Source organism: Macaca thibetana, chromosome 5 (assembly GCF_024542745.1).
Source record: "Macaca thibetana thibetana isolate TM-01 chromosome 5, ASM2454274v1, whole genome shotgun sequence".
NCBI classification, from domain to species: Eukaryota; Metazoa; Chordata; class Mammalia; order Primates; family Cercopithecidae; genus Macaca; species Macaca thibetana.
In genome coordinates, this window is record NC_065582.1 from 16,608,987 (window position 1) to 16,632,008 (window position 23,022).

The 23,022-nt window shown below is 41.1% G+C and overlaps 1 long non-coding RNA gene and 1 pseudogene across 1 annotated transcript; one reads left to right on the plus strand and one right to left on the minus strand.

The window, feature by feature from the left end:
- The first annotated feature begins 1,900 nt into the window (after positions 1–1,900).
- On the plus strand, positions 1,901–2,895 carry LOC126955644 (60S ribosomal protein L5-like; annotated as a pseudogene).
- A 15,135-nt stretch (positions 2,896–18,030) lies between these two features.
- LOC126955659 (uncharacterized) lies at positions 18,031–23,022 on the minus strand. Its single transcript, XR_007726024.1, has 3 exons — positions 22,849–23,022; positions 19,454–19,546; positions 18,031–18,377 (listed from the first exon to the last, which is right to left on the minus strand). It is a non-coding gene; the product is annotated as an uncharacterized LOC126955659 (long non-coding RNA).

The window sequence follows — 23,022 nt, forward strand, 5'->3', positions numbered from 1 at the left end:
TAGAGTTTGTGCTTTAGTCTTACTTCCCCCACAATGGGCCTCATGCAAAACTTTTCATTAAATTCCCATTTATTGACTAACTTTCCCATTTAAAAACTCAATAACCTTCCAAATATGGCATCTTACATTTATCTCACTACATGTTGTGAAGTAGAAAAGGTAGGAATTATGTAATGATTTATCATATATAATCAAAGGGAATGGTTCATTTTCAGAGCAGGACCAGAATTAGCATCTCCTTATCCTAGCTCTCCATCCAGGCCCACCCTTCGGGGTCTCGTGACAGGGAGCACATTCTATTTACTTTTCAGACCCAGGAGATGGATGCCTGTAATGAATAAAAAACACTAAACATAAGCATAAAAAATATAACAAATCAGCCCCGGCTCAAACAAACCAAACCAAAACAGAGAAACAGATGCTTCTTCCTAAGAGCCATTTACTGTTCACTGACTCATTTGACAATTTACTGAGCTTCTACTAAGTTCTAGATGCTATCTTTGACACTGTTCACTTCAGGGAGTGAGATGACATGGGAAAGTAGCTATCACAGTGCCTGATGCGTGGGGGACTATCAATAAAGTACATTTTCTTCCTTCTCAAATGTTTACCCTTGAACTAATCAATCTATCAAAATCCATATGCAATCAAAAGGAAAGTATTCGCTTCTGATCCAGAGTCATCATTTCTTTATACCTCCATATCTGTGGTTACGTACTGTGACATTTAGGCACGAGCAATCAAGCCAGAGAGAATAAACCACACTCAGGCCGAATCATGGCTTGTGATTTGTGGTTTGCTGTTTTTTTGTGGTAAAAGGGAAGAGGAAAAAGCCAGTCAAGTGTCCTGGTATTAACAGGCTTTATCAGTATATACTCCTGTGCTGCCCCAGCTCACGCACTCACGCAGACTTTGGGGAGGAGGTATTATTAATCTAAACAAATAGCTTGTGATTAAAAATAAACATTTTACTATCTTCTCTGATTATTTAAATTTAACTTCCATGTCCAAGCAATTTATACAGACAGACATAGCTTTGAAGCCAACACTTTCTGCCCTAACTTGCATCCTATTTTCTATTTGCTTTTCTTTTTTTTTTTTTCTCTGCTTGGCTCCCAAGACTAGGTCATATATGAAGGGGAAGCCAATCTGACGCATCATTAATGTGTACCTTTCAGCAGTTTTCATGATCGACGCTAATCACTACCACCAAATTGTTCGTGTAGTAATCCACACTGATCACCGAGACATCTAGAATGAATAGATCCTTGCATACACAGACATAGTAGTTGTAGCTCCAAGATAATTAAAGAACTCATCTATGACCTCTACTGGTCATGTTACCAAAATACAACAGCTGCCATTCTTTCAGACGTGTTTTCATTTATTAAAAAAATACTTTTCAGCCCCTTCTATGTGCCAAGCATTGTTTAAAGTATTGCAGTAAACAAAACACGCAAGACCCTTTCCCTCTTAAAATTCAGCAAGGGAGACATTTAAACTATAAACATGATAAGTAAGTGCATTGTACAGTATTTTAGAAGGCAATAGTTGCTTTCTTTTTTTTTTGAGATGGAGTCTCGCTCTGTCGCCCGGGCTGGAGTGCAGTGGCGCGATCCTGGCTCACTGCAATCTCCCCCACCTCCCGAGTTCAAGCCATTCTCCTGCCTCAGCCTCCCTAGAAGCTGGGACTACAGGCGCCTGCCACCACACCCAGCTAATTTTTTTTTTTTTTTTTTTTTTTGTATTTTTAGTAGAGACGGGGTTTCACCATGTTCGCCAGGATGGTCTTGATCTCCTGACCTCGTGATCCGCCCGCCTCGGCCTCCCAAAGTGCTGGGATTACAGGCTTGAGCCACCGCGCCGGGCCAATAGGTGCTTTCAAAAGGAGAAAAAAGTAGGTCAAGGTAAAGGGAATCAAAAGTACAGAAGAAGGCCCTTGTCCCCCACTAGTACCAGGCCTGCAGGTCTCTGTCGAGCCATGGACGTGGTCTCTGTTCTGCAGGATGGGGTTTATCATACTTGTTAAGAATAAGGCCTAGTTTAAGAGATACCAAGTGAAATTTAGAAGATGACGAGAGGGTAAAACGATTACTATGCTCAGAAATGCTTGGTGATACAGTATAAAAATACATACAACACACCCAAATACAGGATGATAGAGCTATCATTTGTCAGATTGCTTATGCCCGTACAGAGGGGAATATGATAGTCTGCTCAGCATATGCACACGAATTGCCGAAGTATGGTGTGAAGGTTGGCCTGACAAATTATGCTGCAGCCTATTGTACTGGCCTGCTGCTGGCCTGCAGGCTTCTCATGGACAAGATCTATGAAAGCCAAGTGGAGGTGACTGGCGATGAATACAAGGTGGAAAGCATTGATGATCAGTCAGGTGCCTTTACCTGCTATTTGGATGCAGGCCTTGCCAGAATACCACTGGCTATAAAGTTTTTGGCACCCTGAAGGGAGCTATGGATGGAGGTTTGTCTATCCCTCACGGTACCAAACAATTCCTTGGTTATGATTCTGAAAGCAAGGAATTTAATGCAGAAGTACACCGGAAGCGCATCATGGGCCAGAGTGTTGCAGATGACATGTGCCACTTAATGGAAGAAGATGAAGATGCTTACAAAAAAACAGTTCTCTCAATGCATAAAGAACAGCGTAACTGCAGACATGAAGGAGGAGGTATAAAAGAAAGTTCATGCTGCTATACAAGAGAATCCAGTCTCTGAAAAAAAGCACAAGAAAGAAATTAAAAAGAAGAGGTGGAACCGCCCCAAAATGTCCCTTGCTCAGAAGAAAGATTGGGTAGCTCAAAAGAAGGCAAGCTCCCTCAGAGCTCAGGAACGGGCTGCCGAGAGCTAAACCAAACAGTTTTATATGAGGATTTTTCAGATAAAGACAATAAACTTATGAACAGAAAAAAAAAAAGACAGAAGAGGTAGAGCTGGAGAAGTAGGTGGCAGAATTAAATTAGGTGCTCAGGATAAGTATCAGTGAGAGAGTGGAATTCAGCAAAGCCTTGAAGGAGGTAAGAGCCTCAGCAACTACTAACACTAGTAGGTTCTCAGATTAGTTAAATTAGATACTGTATTAGTCTGTTCTCGAATCGCTACAAGGAGCTACCTAGGACTGGGAAATTTATTAAGAAAAGAGGTTTGATTGAGTCACAGCTCCACAGACTATACAGGAAGCATGACTGGGAGGCCTCAGGAAACTTACAATCATGGCAGAAGGTGAAGGGGAAGCAGGCATGTCTTATATGGCCAGAGAAGAAAAAAGAGAGTGAAGGCGGAAGTACTACACGCTTTTAAACAACCAGATCTCATGAGAACTCACTATCACAAGAACAGCAAAGGGGAAGTCAACCCCCCGGTGATCCAATCACTTCCCACCTGACTCCTCCTGCAACACCGAAGAATACAATTTGACATGAGATTTGGGTGGGGATAACAGAGCCAAACCATATTAGACATCATCCTGGAAGTAGTGTCCATTTTCACAGAGAGTTTCTAAAAAGGTTTTGGAGTCAACCAGACTTGTGTTCAAACTCCGTACTGGTCAGCTTTTGGTGCAGCAACAAACAACACCAAATTCTCAATGGCTTTACAAACTATTTATTTCTTGCTTACGTTTCATGAAAGCTGCAGGTTGACTGTGGGTCAACTGTGACTCTGTTGGGCTCAGCTCTGCTGGATTCGACTCAGCCACAAGTATTGTCTTCTTCCGGAGCTAGGACTGAAGGAAGAGCAACTCTCTAAGTTGTGCTGTTCTCACGGGGGAGTTCAAGGCTGAAGTAGGTCTCACCAAACCACACCACTGAAAGCTTCTGCTCAGGCAGCAAATATCAAGTCCACACACATTTTATTAACCAAAGGAAGTGGCCAAGTCCAAGGTCAATGCAGGGAGGGCAATGTATTCTGTCTGCACAGAAGTATGGCAAAGGCAAGGAAGGACTGAATAATTGTGAACAAATAATACAATATGACCTTATTGAGCTCCTCATTATCTTTTATATTTCAGGGTCTATACCAATTGCCACCACCAAATTACTCATCCAGCCAAGTTGAGCCCATCAGACTTACAGCTGACCCACAGTCAACCTGCAGCTCTCATGAAACATGAGCAAGAAGTAAATATTTGTTTTTTAAGCCACCACCAAATTATTCATGTGGCAATCCACACTGACCACTGAGACAACCGGAATGAACAGGTCCTTATAGAAACACAGACGTAAAAGTATTTGCAGGTCCAAGGTATGTTGCAGGTCTCTAAATTTTACTTTGTTCATCTGTGGAACAAGAATAAGATCATCTTACTGCAGTGGCTCACACCTGTAGTCCCAGCTACTTGAGGGGCTGAAGTGGTGGGAGGATCAAGGCTTGAGCCCAGGAGTTGAAGGCTGCAGTGAGCTCTGATCATACCACAGCACTCCAGCCTGGATGACACAGCAAGACCTCCTCTCTGATAAAAAGGAAGGAAGGAAGGAGGGAAGGAGGGAAGGAGGGAAGGAGGGAAGGAGGGAAGGAGGGAGGAAGGGAGGGAGGGAGGGAGGGAGGGAGGGAGGGAAGGGGAGGGAGGGGAGGGAGACTAGTTATGAAGAACAGATGAGATCATGAGGTCATGTTTGTAAATGCATTTAGCACAATAACTGGCTTATAATAAAGGATCATTAAATGCTAGTATTCTTTTTTTGTCTTTTTCCAAAGGTGGTATCACTCTAGCCCAATTCCTTTGGAGGCTAAGGAGGCAACTGGGGCATGCTGGAAAATTGAGGAGCCTGGAATTCAAGAACTATGGATTCAATTCTGTTTCTAAATTCTGCATATATTCCTAGTCTATAAAATGAGGCAGCTGTCTAAATGATCGCTAAAGTTCCTTCCAGTGCTAAAGATCCTCAATTTGGGATAAAACATGCCTGTAGATTGTTTTTTCTCCGGAGGTGCTGTTTAGTTTTAACACCAGGTGGCGCTAGATAACAACTAAATGGAAAAAGACATAGGCTCTGTGTGTGTGTGGGGGTGTGTGTGTGTGGGGGTGTGTGTGTGTGTGTTGCGTGTGATGATGTGATTTTGTGTGTTGTGTGTGATGATGTGATTGTGTGTGTGGTCTGGTGTGTGTGTGTGGTGTGTGTGTGATGATGTGATTGTGTGTGGGGGGGGGTGTGATGATGTGATGAAATCTGGAGAGTTCTAGGCTATTTATATTTTCTTCTTATGTGTATAATCTTATAAAGCAGAACTCTTGAAGCTGATGGTTCCTCAGAAACCATCACTCTGAGGAAATGGCTTCCAAAAACAAAGCAAGAACTCTAGTCCTAGGCCGTCACACTAAGGGAGAGGGCTCCAGGAGCCTGGGGATGGCACTAGACGCTTTCTAGGTTTGACTTTGAAATTTGGTTTCAGACTTTTACAATTAAAATAATTTATTTTGATTATTTTTAAGAGATGGGGTCCCACTCTGTTGCCCAGACTGGAGTGCAGTGACGCAATCATAGATCCCTGCAGCCTGCAGCTCCTGGGCTTAAGCGATCCTCCCACCGCAGCCTCCTCAGTCACCTGGACCACAGGCACGCCACCACGCCTGGCACTGGACTTTGAAATTTGGAAACTTCCTTCCTTTTGAACAGAGGTATGAGATCATCAGAGCTGTGCTGTAGGACGATATATCTAGCAGCCACAAGATGGGCGCAAGGAGTGGCTGGCAGCGGGGAGCATCGTTTGGGAGGCTCTTATGGCAGACAGGATCCCTGCACAGGCGTCTGAGCTGTGAGTGAGCATGGAAATGAGGAAGTCGTTGTCGGGACATAATCCCTTCCGATTGGCAAATGTTTAAATAAAGAGGCTTTCAGCAGGATAAGACATTGTAAGAGATGACACTCAGATTACTAGGAAAACGTTATGGCCACTGACTGGAAGATGGCAGATGACTTCCGGGGCAGCATTGCTGCTATCCCTGCCCGGCTCATCTACACTGCGGGAGGGGAGACTGCTGTCCCCTGCCCTCCTAGGTACTCAAAACACCCCAGGACACACACGCTGCTCTTACTGGGGCCTCCTAGAGACTTGCCGGTGGGGCGCTTCAATATGACAATCAACCTTTTTTTTCAAAATATGTTTTCTTTCGCATGATTTTATTGGTGGTGCTTTAAAACCCTATGGCATTTCTCCAATTCCTGGTGTGCATGCAGCCACACAGCACAGTGGAAGGAGCAATAGATTTGAGGCAGAAAGGCCTGGTTTATCCTGAAACCTCACTTCTCCTGTATAAAACTGACCAGAAGAGATCATGTTTGTTTTAGGCTTCTAAGGTTCTTAATTAAGTAACTTGAGCAAGCTATTTAATTTCTCTGAGCCTCAATCCTATCCAGAACAAGGATAGGTGAAATATCTGTAATACCAATGTCACAGATTTGCCATGAGAAATAAAGGTCATTTGGCGACAGAATGAGTAATTGGTAAATGCCGATTCTCTTTCCCTTTAAAGAAAAGGTTATTTAGAGGCCCTTGTGTGAGTGTCAGACAAATTCAGCATCAGCACAGAGACTGATATAATGGCCATGGTTATCTATGGCCACTTTTTGCAAGAAATGCTGAGCTGTCATGATACAAAACACTCAAAAATTAAATCTACTAAGCTGGCATACAGTTTGGGACTTAGGATATTCACTGGTCTGCAAGAAATAAAAAGGAAACAGGGGTTACACAATGCATCTCTGTTCTAGTTACTCAATCTTTACCCAACTGAAACCTTGCTTCACAACAGATTAGCCACAGCCCCTAAGGGCAATAAAATCCTGAATTGCAAACCCTGTTTTGCCACCTCACCGAACCTTCATAAATCTCAGCTGCAGTGAATGCATCTCCTATTCAATTTATGAAATGACTATTTTGAGAGACTATTCACACTAGTCATCTTTATTAGTCCTTCTGCCAACTCTCCAAACAGGGGGAAGAAGAAATTAATATGCGATATTCATGTTTTTATTTTGCACATAAATTTGCTGTTTTCAAGGGATATAGGGCAATATATGGAATGTGAACCTGGTAGATAATTTCCAGAGCTGGGTCATTGCTGCTTCCCTCTTATTCTGGAAACAGGCAAAATCTACTTGCTACCAAAATACCAGTGAATAAGTGTCCTATAGCAAGCAAGTGCGTAGTGCCCACCAAGGAGTGCACAATGTCAACTATTCACACGCTAGGGAGGAGAAAACTAAGAGAGAGTGCTTGAAGTGATGATGTGGCACCTTTACAAGAGTCAGGGATGAGAATGCCAGCACCAGCCACACAAGCACACACTCTTTTCAACAGGGAAAAAATGGGGAAAGCTGTGCACCCAGCCACAGCTGCTGTGAACACAGCTGACAAGAAGCACTCTTCTAGTTCTGCTCTTGTAGATGAGAACACCCACCCCTTTCTTCATTTAACCCAAGCCAGCCCCCATTCAAAGGACATGATCATGGGGCCTGAGGACTTGGGGTTGGAGCTGTGCGTGGCAGCATAACCTTTCCTTTCCCACTCCTTGCTTAAGGATCCCCTGTATGTCACCATGTGGCCTCACCAAGACTCACCTCATCAGGATAAAGAAGACAGCAGGGACCACTGCAGGAAGCTGAAAGTTTGCTACTTGGGTATATGCTTACAGAGTGTGAGATGCAACTCATTTCCTAAGGTTCAGGGCTATGAGACTCCAGGATGCATTACAGAAAACATTACTTAGAAGTAGCCTCTGTTGATTTTAAAGAAACTGGTGGGGAGATGACTTTCTGGACTGACTGTGTGAAATTTAAACAGACACAAATGTCAGGGAAGAAGGCCCAGGCTGCTCCGTGGAGCCTCACAGGATGGCAATACAGAGGAGTGGCCATAGTGTTCTGGTGTCTGACCCTCAGCCATGCAGGTCCCAAGAGAGGATTTTGTCTGTGTTGCTGGGTGATTAGGTTGAAACTGACCTGTGCTAACCAAACTCTCAAACAAAACCCACATTTAATACAGAATAAGTCTTTCCAAGGATCTCCAAACTTGTTTCCTCAATCTTGGACACATTCTGCCCATTATCAAGGTACCTGGGAGACCAAATTCATGATCAGAATGTTGCTTGTGAACAAGGATTCAGAGCAAAAACATTTCATAACCTTAAGGGGTGCAGCATCCAGATACTGGAGAAGACTTCTGAATGAAATGTACTTTCTAGATTATCTGAACAGGAGTAGCTACCAAGAAACGTGTCTCTCTCCTCTGGAAAGTGTTAGAGAATCACAACAAATTCTCACTGCCTGGCCTCCCCTTACCTCAATATGTGCAGATTATCTAGCTGCCACACCTCCACTCACACGATTCCCCTTTTTCTTCAGATGGATCACAGTTCCTGCTGCCTTGTAATCTATTCAGTCATTTTCCTGACCCTTTTTACCTGGCTCATCTTAACTATCACCAATCTTTTTCTTTTTTTTTTTTTTTTTTTTTTTTTTTTTTTTTTTTTTTTTTTTGAGATGGAGTCTCGCTCTGTCGCCCAGGCTGGAGTGCAGTGGCCGGATCTCAGCTCACTGCAAGCTCCGCCTCCTGGTTTCATGCCATTCTCCTGCCTCAGCCTCCCGAGTAGCTGAACTATCCCCAATCTTTGTTGCTGTTCATTACCAGCTCTCAGAGATGGTTACTGATGGTTGCTGTTGTCAGTGACTCGTTGGTTCTTACTAGCTCCTCTGATGGAATAGTTTTTGAGTTCTGGGGACACTTTAATGCATGCATGACAAGCTCCTACAGCCCTCCTGGAGGCTGGAAGATGCCTCCTGCAGCCATGTTCAGCACCAATTGTTCTGTGCATCTGTGGAAGGAGCTTGCAATGTGTTTTATTTATTTTGTCTCCACACGTTCTCACCTTCCTAGAGGAAGAGGTGAATAAACTGCCCCGCCTATCCTCACAAGAAAGTAATTTTTTCACCTTAGGTGGGCCATCTGCTTCTTCTAACAACTCTGCTTTGCCTTGAATTGAATACATCTTGTCCCAGGCATTTTGCCAGCTGTAGGCTCCAGGAAATGGAGCAACTAAAAGTGGTTTCCTTATGATGTCGAGGTCTTATTATTTTCTTTCTTTCTTTCTTTCTTTTTTTTTTTTTTTGGAAATGCAACTTATGAGATCAACCCAAAGGAAATTGTGCATCAGTATCCATAAGGGTGGTTGTTCACAGAGTGGCAGGAGTCTCTGAGCAACAATCTAAGCTGTATATGAATTTCTTAAGAACTAATCCCATTGCACATGTTGGTAGATGTAGCAGGGGCCTGACAGATGGGAGAAATTGAGTATTTCCTTTAGGACTCAAAAGAGACTCCTAAACTGGAGATTCTCAACCTGGGATGCAGATCCAATTCACCTGCGAGGTTTTCAGCCTTCATGCCTTGGTCCCACTCAACTGGCTGCTTCTTGTGCCCAGCTGTGTGGAGAACAACTCTGCTAAGCCACTAGGAATCAAAGCTCCCAAGTTATTGGGAAAAAAAATTACCCGGGGCAAAGAGCCAGAATGTGCAGTCTTAATTCAGAAGATGGTGAGCAGTGGGAGGCAACAGTAAACTGACGTTGTTTTCTGATGTGATCATCCACAGACTCTGGATTATAGCAAGGAGTAAGTCACAAAGAGCATGAGGCAGCCTTGGGCTGGAGATCACGGGCCACTCAGGCCAACGGAGGGGATTTTCTCCTGCTTCAGCTCAGAAACAGAGTATCAGCCAGGGCAGCATCACTTGAGTGATGTTAAGAGGCAAAGCAAAACAGAAGCTCCTTCCAGGAATCAATGCATCAACATGGGAGCCATTTTATGGAGGTGAGAAACAGAAGAAAAAATGGTAGGGATCATGAGATAGAAGAAAACGGCATTCATGGGCTTGTTCGAACATAAATATGAGAGAAGGCCTTGAGATTTGCAGAACTACTCAGAAGAGACTGGGCCATGGCTGATATTCAGCCAGTACACACAGGCATGATGTTACTGCAGGTTGAAATTGGAAATTCTGCCCTGATGGTTGGTAAGTAGCTTAAGTTAGACCACATGCCACCAAATGACATCATGCAGTGGCCACTGCATGGGCGGTTTTGGGACTTGGGACTGGTGCATCTGGACTGGGCAGCATGAGCTAAGACCAAGGTGGAAGCTGGGACAGGCGCAGTGCCTACTTGCTGCTCAGGAGGGGTCCAGGGTTGGCAGGAGTAGCAGAACAAGTTGGGCTGGTGACAGTGTTGCAGATGGGGCAGAAGCAAAAGTTCTCTGGGTACAGATGATGTGAGAAACATTAGCATTCTAAATACGATGGGCACCCCACCCAATCACTCTCCTGCTGAGGCATGTGCCCGGGCCCACACCTGATAACCATCTACACAAGGAGAAGCCACTGGACGCATTTAGTACAGTTTCCTCCGTACAACTATAGCTTAGAGACAAGCAGCATTTAGTTTAGTGAGAGCTTATCAAACATAAGACCATACCAGTAATTTCTAAAAATCGATAATGATTTAAAAATTATTAGAATGATTTGATGAAAATGTTGCCTTGTAAGCTACATTACACTATAAAGTTTCGTGATACATAGTTTAGTTTAAAGAATAGAAAGGAAATATTTTTAATTTTTATTTATATACAGATTTATAGAAATACATTTATTTATAAAACATATGCCACCATATAGGTTGCTAAATATGTTGCAATTTGTCCTCAGATTGAGCAATGTGGAACTAGGGAGATGGTGATTCAGCTGATGTGGTTTGAGATGGCTGTACCCCTGACCCCAATTCTGGGTTGATCCAACCTGAGAAAAGATAAGTTTTACTTGATTTACAAATAAAACATTATTTACTGTTTGCTGCTGAGGACTGGGCCCACCAAACCTAGTCAGTAGATCCCAGTCATCACTGTTCTTATACTTCCTGAATCTCTGTAGCCACAAGGTACAAACTGTACAAAAGAAATGGTTAAGTTAGGCTTTTAGTGTCTTTGCCAGCACAGTGTTAGATCAGAAGTCCATTCATTTGACAAGTAGTTATTGAATACTTAAATGGTGTCTGGCACAGTTCTAGACACTTGAGGATGCATAAGACAATAAAACAGGAAATCCCTACTCTCATGTAGCCAATGAGCAATTGCAGGTGGTGGGCATTATTCAAAGGCTAATAATGATAGATGGAGCTAAGGAGAAAGTTGGAATCCCATCTCAGCACTGTCTCACTGCACACTCTGCCCTCCTTGGGTTAGAGTCACTAGAGCAACACGATTAACAGCACAGAACCATGGAACTAGTCTACGCTGAGATAGTCAAACAACTATATGGGTGGGTGCCAGGAAAGGGCCTCTGCTCCCCATGTGCTACTCCTTTGTCATGACCTAGTATCTAAAATTCTGTCACTGGAGAATCATTTTCTATTATAACTTTTCTATTATAACTAATATATAACTATATAATTATAAAGTGTTCCTTGGAATCCAGTCTCTTGAGATATATTGAGTTTTTAAAAAGTTCAGTAGTCAAACAAATTTAGCAAACCCTTCAGCTCTTAGAGATTCATAGTGAATTAGCATATTAAATATAATCTGTATGGATCTGTATCAGTTTAGGATGAAAAATTTGGGCATCTCTCTTTATTTTTCCAATTCCTTGCTTAAGCCTCCATTCCTCCATATAGTAGGTAATTTGGTTTCACTTTCTTAAGGAACCTTCATTCTCTCTGTTGTACAGAAACCTGGGAATTAACTTAGTCCAAAGGTAGTAGTCTTCTTTCAGAAGTCCATGTGACCAGTCCATTAACAGGTTCTGGTTTTAAACATCACTTCTATACAATGTCACTGTTGAAAACTGGTTCCATCAGGCTTCAGTGAGTCCTTGTCTTGCTTGGCCTTGCTGCTATGGAACCCTGCGCAGGCAGCAGGGTAGCACTGTGCATATGGACTCCCAAGGCAACAGCTTATTGGATTTACACTCACACAATCAGCCACTGTTCCCTAAACACGACAGCTTTGCCAAAGTGGCTGGCAAATAATTGGGCTTCTAACCACAGCTACACACAGGATCTAGAACAAGCTGTCCCCACAAACCTCGAGGCTCAGTTGAAACTGTCACTGAGCCAGACTCTCTCTTCTTGGGAGACCTTAGTCAGGGCTATCTTAGCCCTTTAGAAAGTTTTACCTAGGTTGAATCTCAAATGGGATGGAGATCCCTAGCCCAGGTCTTCATCCCTTTCCTCCTGGAGGATCTTTGGCACTCGGTAAGTTTATTTTGCCATGTCAGGAGGATACTGAAAAGAACTACCATTGTAAGACCACAGAATGTTCTTTTTCCAGAGACATGTATATCCACTCACCTAATATTGGCATACTTAAGAGTATGCAGGGAGGCCAGACGCAGTGGCTCACATCTGTAATCCCAGCATTTTGGGAGGCCGAGGCAGATGAATCATTTGAGGTCCGGAGTTCAAGACCAGCCTGGGCAACATGGTGAAACCCTGTCTCTACTAAAAATACAAACATTAGCTGGGCATAGTGGCGCATGCCTGTAATCGCAGCTACTCGGGAAGCTGAGGCAGGAGAATCACTTCAGCCTGGGAGGCAGAGGTTGCAGTGAGCTGAGATTGCGCCATTGCACTCCAGCGTGGGTGACAGCGAGACTCTGTCTCAAAAAAAAAAAAAAAAAAAAAAAAAAGTATGCAGAGAACTACCAATGAAGATCCAGGGAATTCATGTCTTAGTCTATATTGCTGCTTCTCCAGCTTCAAATGGGACATGAGTCACAACCTGGAAGGATACAGAGCATAGCACAGATAGTTTCATGGGAGCAAAAGGATAGGAAGAGAGATGGAGAAAGAGAGAGAAAGATGAAAAGCAAAGGACAGAAAGAGATCCTAGAACAGGAGAGGCAGCTAAGGGGCCCTCTGTTACATAGGGAAGGGGTATGAAAAAAGAGGTAGAAGGAAGATTTCCCCTGTTATAATGTTAAAAGGGACATGGTCTACCACAGAAGCTCCCATCTAATGCATCATAACATGTGATTTGCTTCAGGGAGAATCACATTCCCAGGAATTATGCTAAACTAAAGCCCTGAAACCTCCAGGCTTATTGGTTAAAAAGTCCTCACCTCTCAGTGAGGCAGGATTCTAATGGAGAAATCTCAGAACCTTTTAAGTCGGGAAAGAAAATCCCATCATTTTCTGAGATAGCTTTAGACTCATTAATTTTCCTTTCTTTTCATTCTTTTTTTTTGTTTTTGTTTTGTTTTGTTTGTTTTGTTTTGTTGTTGTTGTTGTTGTTGTTGTTTTTTGAGACGCTGGATGCAGTGGGGCGAACTCGGCTCACTGTAAGCTCCGCCTCCCGGGTTCACGCCATTCTCCTGCCTCAGCCTCCGGAGTAGCTGCAACCACAGGCTCCCGCCACCACGCCGGGCTAATTTTTTTTGTATTTTTAGTAGAGACGGGGTTTCACCGTGTTCGCCAGGATAGTTTCGATCTGCTGACCTCGTGATCCGCCCGTCTCGGCCTCCCAAAGTGCTGGGATTACAGGCGTGAGTCATTGCGCCTGGCAGACTCATTAATTTTCCCACACTAAAATGGTCAAAATCTCTATGGTGAGGGGAAAGACATTGAACTTATGTGATATTCTTAAACCCTTCATTCTCACTGATACTTCTCCTTCTCTATTTTCTTAAATATTTTACATAAAGCAACTTAAGACATAAAATAAACCATAGACATAAGATAGCTTAAGACACACAATAAACCACTTAAAATTGTTAAATCTTTCTGATGTCAAGATATTTACACTTGAGCCATCCTGGACCAATCAACACAAGTCACTAACATAGAGTGAGGAAGCAGAGTAAAAATTCTGTAAGGTGGTAACAATCTGGGGGCAATTTTTGTTAATTCATCCCCAAAGAAGGAGGCTTATTTAGAATATTAGTATTAAAGGCAAAGATTAATTTGATCAAATTGTCGTTTGATAGAAGACAGTGTTATAGAAAGGTGTGGTTTTTTTTGTAGAATTGTTACTATGCTTTAAGCTTTCAGTGGACAGAGGTGACTCTCTAACACATACACAATCCTCTGGAATAACAAGTTATATTTCAACAGGATTATACTGTATGTAATATAGTTCATGTGTTTAGAGATTAAATATCCAGAGAAAATATCATCATTGCCTATATCCTGGCATTTCATGTGTCCTATCTGATATGTATTCACATAAAGGGAGCAAGTTTTAGTTATCTAATACTGTGTGGTTTTTATTATTTCAATTTGAAAATGCTTCTATTTAGATTTCCAGACATATAATTTTTAATATGTTTTATTAGTAAAGAATCAATAAAGGAAAAATTTTATAGCAAATTTAACACCTATAAATTTCCCTGTTTGCAATGTAAAAGAAACAACTTCCACAGACCACAGGTCTGCTCAAATTTCAAAGAATGTTAAATGAAATACTTCTAAACTGTCCTAAAGTTATCTTATTCCACAAAATAATTGCAGATTCATTTTTCACACTTTTATATAAAATGGTATCTGATTCTGGATGGATTTATTATATGAATGTGTTTATTATTTTTAAGGTAGCTATATTTGAGAAGCCATATAAAGGTTAGATTATTACAAATTATGATTTTAATTGGCCTGAAAAATAAATGTTAAAAAGATATTGAAAACTTATGTCCACACAAAACCTGCATACAAATGTTTATAGCACCCCTATTCTTTTTTTTTTTTTTTTGACAAAGTCTCACTCTGTTGCCCAGGCTGGAGTGCAGTGGTGCTATCTCGGCTCACTGCAACCTCCACCTCCCAAGTTCAAGTGATTCTGCTGCCTCAGCCTCTCCAGTAGCTGGGACTACAGGGTGCCTGCCAACATGCCCGGCTAATTTTTTTTTTTTTTTTTGTATTTTTAGTAGAGATGGGGTTTCACCATGTTGGTCAGGCTGGTCTCAATCTCCTGACCTCAGGTGACCTGCCCACCTCGGCCTCCTAAAGTGCTGGGATTACAAGTGTGAACCACTGTGTCCAGCCCCAGCACCTCTATTCTTTTTTTTGAGATGGATCTCGCTCTGTCGCCCAGGCTGGAGTACAGTGGCACGATCTCAGCTCACTGCAACCTCCACCTCCCAGGTTCAAACAATTCTTCTGTCTCAGCGTCCTGAGAAGCTGGGGTCCCAGGCATGTACCACCATGCCTGGCTAATTTTTGTATTTTTAGTAGAGACAGGGTTTCACTATGTTGGCCAGGCTGGTCTCAAACTCCTGACCTCAGATGATCCGCCCATCTCATTCTCCCAAAGTGCTGAGATTACAGGCATGAGCCTCCATGCCCAGAGCGCACTTCTGTTCTTAATTTCCAAAAACTGTAAGCAACTAAGATGTCCTCCAACAAGTGAAAGTATAAACAAACTAGTATATCGATACAATGGAATATTATTCAGTGATAAAAATAAATTATCAAGCCATGAAAATACATAGATGAATCTTAAATGTATATTGCTAAGTGAAAAAAGCCAGTATGTAATGGCTACATACTACATGATTCCAATTATATGACATTCTAGAAGGGGTAAAACTATAGAGATGGTTAAAAGATCAATGGCTACCAGGAGTTCAGGGTAGGAGGGAGGGGAGGTTTGAATAGGTAAAGCACAGGAGATATTTTAGGGCAGAGAGACTATTCTGTGTCATAATATAATGGTATGTACAAGAAACTATGCACTTGTCAAAACCCATAGACCTTTTCAGCACAAAGACTGAACCTTAATGCATGCAAATTATGAACAATTATTTAGGAGGTTGGACAATCCCAGGATGAAAACAGAATGTGACAAAACAATCTAACTTTATTACTCATGTATGAAACAACCTCACTGAAAGGTGTAGTGAGGGGGAAGTTGCAGACCTATGTAACTCTGGAAATGAGTGGAGTCTATCAAACTAAAGGTAAAAGACGCTGTATATAAACACTGTATTCCAGTTGATAAAATTGTTTACCATGAGGTATGTGTTAACAATTCTGATGCTGCTATATGTGTATACTGGAAATGAACGATTAAATAAGTGGCTGATGGTAGGAGTTAGGTTCCCACTGCTGGAGCAGGAGGTTACAGATGAGCAAGAGGAGGAGGCTCAAATGATTCATGTAGTAATGGATTAGAGTTGGAGCTATCAGTATAAACTCATGTTTAGGTTATAATAGATACAGACAGTTATGCATAGCAATATTTATAGATACGTGTATTTACACAGGTTGGTATACACAGTATATTTCCTTGCTCTGTCAGCTGAGAGGAATGAGAAGCTATGACACACCAGTACAAATGAGCACACCTACCTCCCAGATCTTGGTTTCTAATTTATTCTTCAATGAAAGGAACTAGGGCTCCTTGGAGAAATGGCTGATTATAGTACTGGGACAGGAAATACACAAGATGAGCCTGGAGCAATCTTTTAGTGCCAGAAAGGAAGAAAGTACTCAAAAACAAAAACCACGACCTTGATGGGGCATGCCATAGAGACACAAGAGGCAACGAAAGGAGCCTCTAAAGGCAAAAGCTGGGACAGTTTGAGCAAGGAATATTTTAATCCAAAGTATAAAATAATCCAAAGTATAGAATAAATATACATGAGTTCATCCTAATACAAGTAAATAAATAAGCAACAATGGACAAATTTCATGTGAAGAAAAATTCCCAAAAATTTATGTAGTTACTCTGCCCTCAAAGGGGTAGAGTATAACTCCCCACTCCTTACATATGGACCATGCATAGGGACTTCCCTCCATAGAGTGTACTATGGAAAGAGGGAGAAAAAGAGTAAATGTGCAGTGGAGCCACATAACGAAAACGACTTGAGCCAGGTGATTGAAGTTAAATCAATAGTGATTAAGTCATGTTCCTGACTTTTTTGTCCATGTGTGATATGACGTGATGGAAACGGCACTTTAACTTTGTGGTCCTCTTTCTACAAACACATAACCCAAGTTTAATCATAAGACCAATATTAGAAAGATCTAAGTTGAGAGACATTCTACAAAATACTTCACCAGTATTCCTCAAAACAATCAAAGTCATCAAAAACAGGGAATTTCGGAGACACTGAGGAGCCTGAAGAGACACTACAACTAAATGTAATGTGGTGTTCTGGGCAGGGGATCCTGCAACAGAAAAAGGTAAAAACTAACTAAAAATAAATAAAGCATGAACTTTAGTTAATAATAATGTATTGATGTAGATTTATTAATTATAAAAAATGGACCACACTAATGTAAGAGTTAAATAATAGAGGAAACTGGGTATAGGGTATACAGGAAGTTTCTGTATTAAGCTAACAATTTTTCTGTAAACCAAAAACTATTCTAAAATAAAAATGTTTGTTTAAAAATGATATTTAGAAGCATATACTCATAGAAAAATGATAAGTAGAAGGAGCAATAAAAACAAACAATTAAACCCCTTATTTTACAAGGGAGAAGACTGAGGGTTTACAGTAGGACTCAGTAGCCAGGCTGGCCAAGTAGCTTGTGCTTTGGAGAGGACCTTGAGGAAGGAGTGGTGATCAGTTGCTGAACTTCGCCTTCAGCGACACCGCAACATCATTCATGGTACACAGCAGACACACAATAAATAATTATGAATGATTACTTCCCAAGAACCTCTCCTCTCCTAAGAACCTAATACCCTCACTCATTTATTCATTGACTCATTCATTCATTTAACAAATATTTACTGAGTGACTGGTTTTACTCCTAGAATTATAGTCACTTAAAACCTCTGTCCCAAGGACTGATATTTTGGCAACTTTCCATATCTGACTTTGTAGAAAACACCATTCAGCTGATTTAAGTTTCTGACTGTCCACGTAAGAACTGTTTCAAGTCAAATACGAACAGAAGATGGATGGAGGAAACACAGTAAAAGAGAGAGGACTCTGTGGCTCACAGAGAGCAGGTGTGATTCATGCACACTCAAATTATGGGCTACGATTTTTTAAAAAGGTACTGTTATTTTAGGTTCTCTAATTTCTCATTCTATTTTTTTTTTTTTTTTTACTATTTATTGTGGCAGCAGGCTAAGAGCACAGTTTTGTCTTGGTTTCCAGCTTGTGCTCCACTACTTATCAACTGTGTGATCTTGGCCAAGTGCTTAATTTTTTTGAACCCCAGTTCCCCCGTCTGGAAACTACCTCATGTAAGTAAGTTGCGTGTACTAAATAAGACAACATTTGTAAAATGTTTAGTACACTTAGCAATGTAGTTAATAGCATTATTATTACTAGTATCATTGCTATTATCATTAACATTATGAACTCACCAGATGCTTGTTTCTGTGAAACAACTTCGAGAAGATTAGGGCAATAACTCAGGACCTACAAAAGAATACACGTTGACACACTTAGTCAATCTTTCCATCTTTCTAGGTTTGGTAAGTGAGTAGGTTGTCTCCAACAAATCATAAAATTATTGCTGGACTCTGGGCTGTGATTCCATGGACCAGTCCAATGCCCCTCAGAGACTGCCAGGAAACTAAAAAGGTTATTTTCATGTTCCTTTCCTTCTTGGCCTCTTTTCCTGCCAAAGTTTATTTTCATATTAACATTACCATTCATTCTAACTATTCCATGGGCTCCTAAAAGTGGATAGTTTTCTTGGACACAGGTCTCTCCTGATGTTCATTTTTCTGACTTTATTTCTGCAGTATTTAAAATCATGGTACTCATGGTTACATGAGTATCCTTACAATCTCTGTGTATCAATTCTGTTAAAAAGCCCAGCACTCCCGGGGCGGCGCAGGGGAAGGGGGCTGCCTTACTTTCTACGCCCAGGTGAAAGAGAGCTTGTGTTTGATATTCTGACTAATAAGACTCTCCTGGCTATCCCCATTATAGCCAGGGTTGCCCATCTGGGAATCCTAGCCATTCCCAAGTACATCATACCATCGAAACTGCATTCCAATATGAATGCCTCATGGAAGCATTTCTCTCCCTGCAGGGGAGGTAGCATCAGCTCATCCTCTTACACAACAGCTATCTGGTGATTCTGCTGTCTCTTCAAGGGCCTCACTGATGATTCCTCAGTAGAATCTGTTTTCCTGAGTCTCACTTCAGCAACACAAAGCTAAGTTTGGGTAATAGAGGTTATGTTGTTCAACCCACTTGCAAAAACCATTCTAAGCATAAACGTCCCAGGTTCAGTGGATATCTTAAGGGAAACTTTAAATAGTTTTAATCGAAGACGAAACTCTTTTACTGAGTTCAAACATAGTTAAGTTAGTAAAATAGCTTGTTTCTTTTTAACTGATGAAAGATTTTAAAGGTAGTTTTAAGAGGTAATTTTGTCTTCAGTTCATCACTATTTCAACAAGCATATTGTCAGTTAGTTTTCAATAAGTGCAATTATTTTGAGGCCCCTTTTGTCAAGGATACTCACATAAAACAAGTCCTACCTCTGTCCTGGGAAGATGTGAGCTGTGAAGGCTGAAACCAGCTGCTGCTTCTCCCCATACTGCCGGCCTTGGTGAGCCCAGAAGGAGTCAAGCCTGAGGGAAATGAGAGAAAGGGGTCAATCATGGAACAGAGGAGGAGCAGATTCTAAATTAGGGCGAATGCATGAGCTCCCAGGTGGACATCAGAGGAAGAACTAACGCACGTTCCTTTTTTTTTTCTCACAAGCTTAAGATGTCTGATATCTGAAATTATTTGTATCTGAGACATCTCTTGAGACTTCATCTGATTCGAAGGATTTGGCTGTTTTTGGTGTTTTTCTTTATTTTTCAATTTTGGGAGGTTTTTTTTTTAAAAAAAATACTAATTAGATCCCTTTACAAATTTAATTTCAGTACTTTGAATGTAGTTGCTTAAATTCTGTATAAAATGTTTCTCTACTCATGAATCGGTCTTATCACTAATTTGTGAGGATTTTCTATTTCTAACAAACCTGACTGCACCTAAGAGTGACAACATATACCTTTAGAAATAAACACACACATCATCATTATCATCATCATCCTCACCACCATCGTCATCATCATCACATAAAAATACATAGCTGGACTTATTTTCTGGAAATGTGTACATTACATTTGTATGGTTTTACTTAAAATAGAAGCTCTATGTCACATAAAAGGTTTACTTTGGGAGGCTCCTGAGGCCATCTCAAAGAAACAGGGTGGTCTTCAAAGCTACATAAAGCGGGTTCGATAAGAGGTCTGAGTAACAGCCCATCAGGAAAGAAAACAAAAAGGCCTTAAGGCTCCACGTACAGGAAAACTAAGAGTGGTTTCAGATTTGGGCCACAAATTAAAAGCCACAAAGGCAGACTCTGTGATTGCAGGCCTTGGTTTGCAATTCAACTCCTTCTCAAATGGAAAACTCCATGTAATGGACATCAGGATGAATGACAAGCAATTATAAGTTCGATAATGTTTAATAATTCTTCCTAGAAATGATAGGAAGTCCAGCTAGTAATAAACACATGTTTGAAAACACAAGGGATTTGGAGGCCAGGGTCGAAATGTGCTTCTTAGGGGAAAACTTTCCTAAGTGGCTCAGAACATGATCCAGAGACAATTAGATAATTACCAAGAGCTGCTGTGTGCCACTTACAGCCAGCATTCATAAGCACAACGCCAAGCATATTGTATGGATCTCAGTGTTGCTGAATATAAAAATGAATCAACTATTTTGAGCAGCTATGAATTCAGAAACAAGGAGAAAAAATGAGCAACACAATAAGGGAAATTTAGACAGAATTAGACACACAGGGAAATAAGAGTAAAACAGAGTAAAGAGAGGATCCATCTACAGGGAATGTTGATTTGCCTTGGCACCATACCTCTGGTTTAGATCTACCTGAGGTAAACAGGACAGATAGCTCTTAAAGTGGAATAAAGGCTAGTTTCCATTTTCCTCCTCATATTCACATATTTCTATACATTTAAATCATGCAAACAAATTAACTCCATCTGTGTATGGCATCATCTTTATTTAGTAAGACTCATAGCAGACTATAAATATGCAAAGGAAATGTGCAGTCCATTGCACACACACCTCTCATCTCCCTTCCTGAAGTCCATGCCACTTGCTCCAGCTTCAGTGAAATAGAGACCAAGCAGAGATTTGACCTCTGTCAGGGTTGGAACTGCTTCTGGTTGTATTGACCTTCACTTTGCTCTGCCTACCTTCATATCAGGGTGTGCATGTGTGGTTCTTCCAACACTGCTGTCATCAGCAGCCTTCCACTCACCTCCATTCTCTTGAAATACTCTTCCTTTAAATTCTATGATGACACTCTCCTAATTTTTCCCCTACTTCTTTGCCTACCTCTTGTCAGTTTCCTTCCCAGTTCTCAACCCAACCCTTAAATGATTCTGCTCTCAGTCCCATCATGAACTCTATAATCTATTCTAAGGGGCAGTACAGCATAATGGTGGGAAACAAAGACACTAGAAATACACTGCCAGGGTCTTGCCATTTTCTGGCTGTGTGTGTGATTTGGGGCAGGTTACCTGGCATCTCTGATGTTCCCCCATTTATAAAATGGGACTAATAATAGTACCTACTTCATAGGGTTGGAAGGAGAGTGAACGAGTTCAGATGTGTGAAATGCCTGGCACACAGTAAGACCACAGTAACTTCTTAGTGGTACAACCATGACTTCAGCTATCATTTAGTTGAATAACTCTATTAGTTATTTAGTTGAGATTATTTGATATTGAGTTGATTGGTTGATGAACTAATTCTCTAGACCAGGCTTTTTCCTAAGCTCCAGGTCTATTTAATCAATTGCCTACTAAACATTCTCAATTGTATTTAGGGTTCCTTAAACTCAACATTCACCAACTAACTCATTTCTGTTTTCCCACTCCTCCAGCCAAAACTTTTGTATTCTTTTTCCTAGATGAATAACAGCTCTTCCTTTTATATTCTTTTTCTAGATGATTAACAGCACCATCGTCCAAAGACCCAAGCCTTTGAAAGTTAATAAAGTTTCCTATCTCTATGCTAAACATAAACACTTAATTGATCATCAAGTCTTTTCAGTTTTCCTTCCTATCTTCTCTTCTGGACTACAGCAACAGCCGGTATTCTCTGTCTTTAGTCTCCTTTCCTCCCGGGAAACCATCCTTGTTTCACACTGCAGTCAGGCTTTTCATCCTTTTTAATATGTTTTCATCATCTTTCCATTCATCTTCAGGATAAAATCCAATATTTTTTAGCATGGCATATGAGGTACTTCACCAATTTGCTGCTCCTTATCTCTCAAATTTCATCTCCTACCATCTTTGGTTTTAGCCAAATGAAACTACCTATAACCTCCAAAGGCGTCACCCTCTCTTTCACCTTTATGCCTTTGTAATTCAACCTGGAATGCCCTTTCCTCAATTGTCTGTGTAGATAATTCCAACTCCATTACAATATAATCTCTCTAATTCCCAGAACACCACTCCTAATTGAATTTTTTAAAAACCTAAAAGACAGTTAACAGATGTTAGAATTCCAGTATAGTTTGCTGAAAACAGAATAAAATTTCTTTTGTGCCTTTATTTCTAAGACACAGAATATATTTCTTTTTTAGTCATCATTTTAGTTTACCATTCACTCGTAATGACTCTTTGGGTGAGAAATGGAAGGGGTGGAATGTGAATTGCAACATATCTTCTGCCAAAAATTTGTAAGATATCTAGATGGCTAGGAAAACTGTGGAAGGGGAAGAGGTGCACAGCTAGCCATTCCCCACTTTCCTCTTCTCTCTCTTTCTCTCTCTCTCACACACACACATGCAGACACACACACACACTTTTCTTAAGGGAAAAATCACTCTGTGTTCTTTTAAAAATACCTCAGGTTTTATGTTTTATTGCTACCAGAGTCTGCCTCCCTGAGGTTCTTGTATAGACTAATTATTTCCTTGTGTAAAGAAGCTGTTCAGTTCATTCTCGCCTGGTTTGGAACGAAATGAACACTTCCAAAGGAAGCAGTTCTTGCAGCCTCCTCATCTTCCACTCCCCTCCTC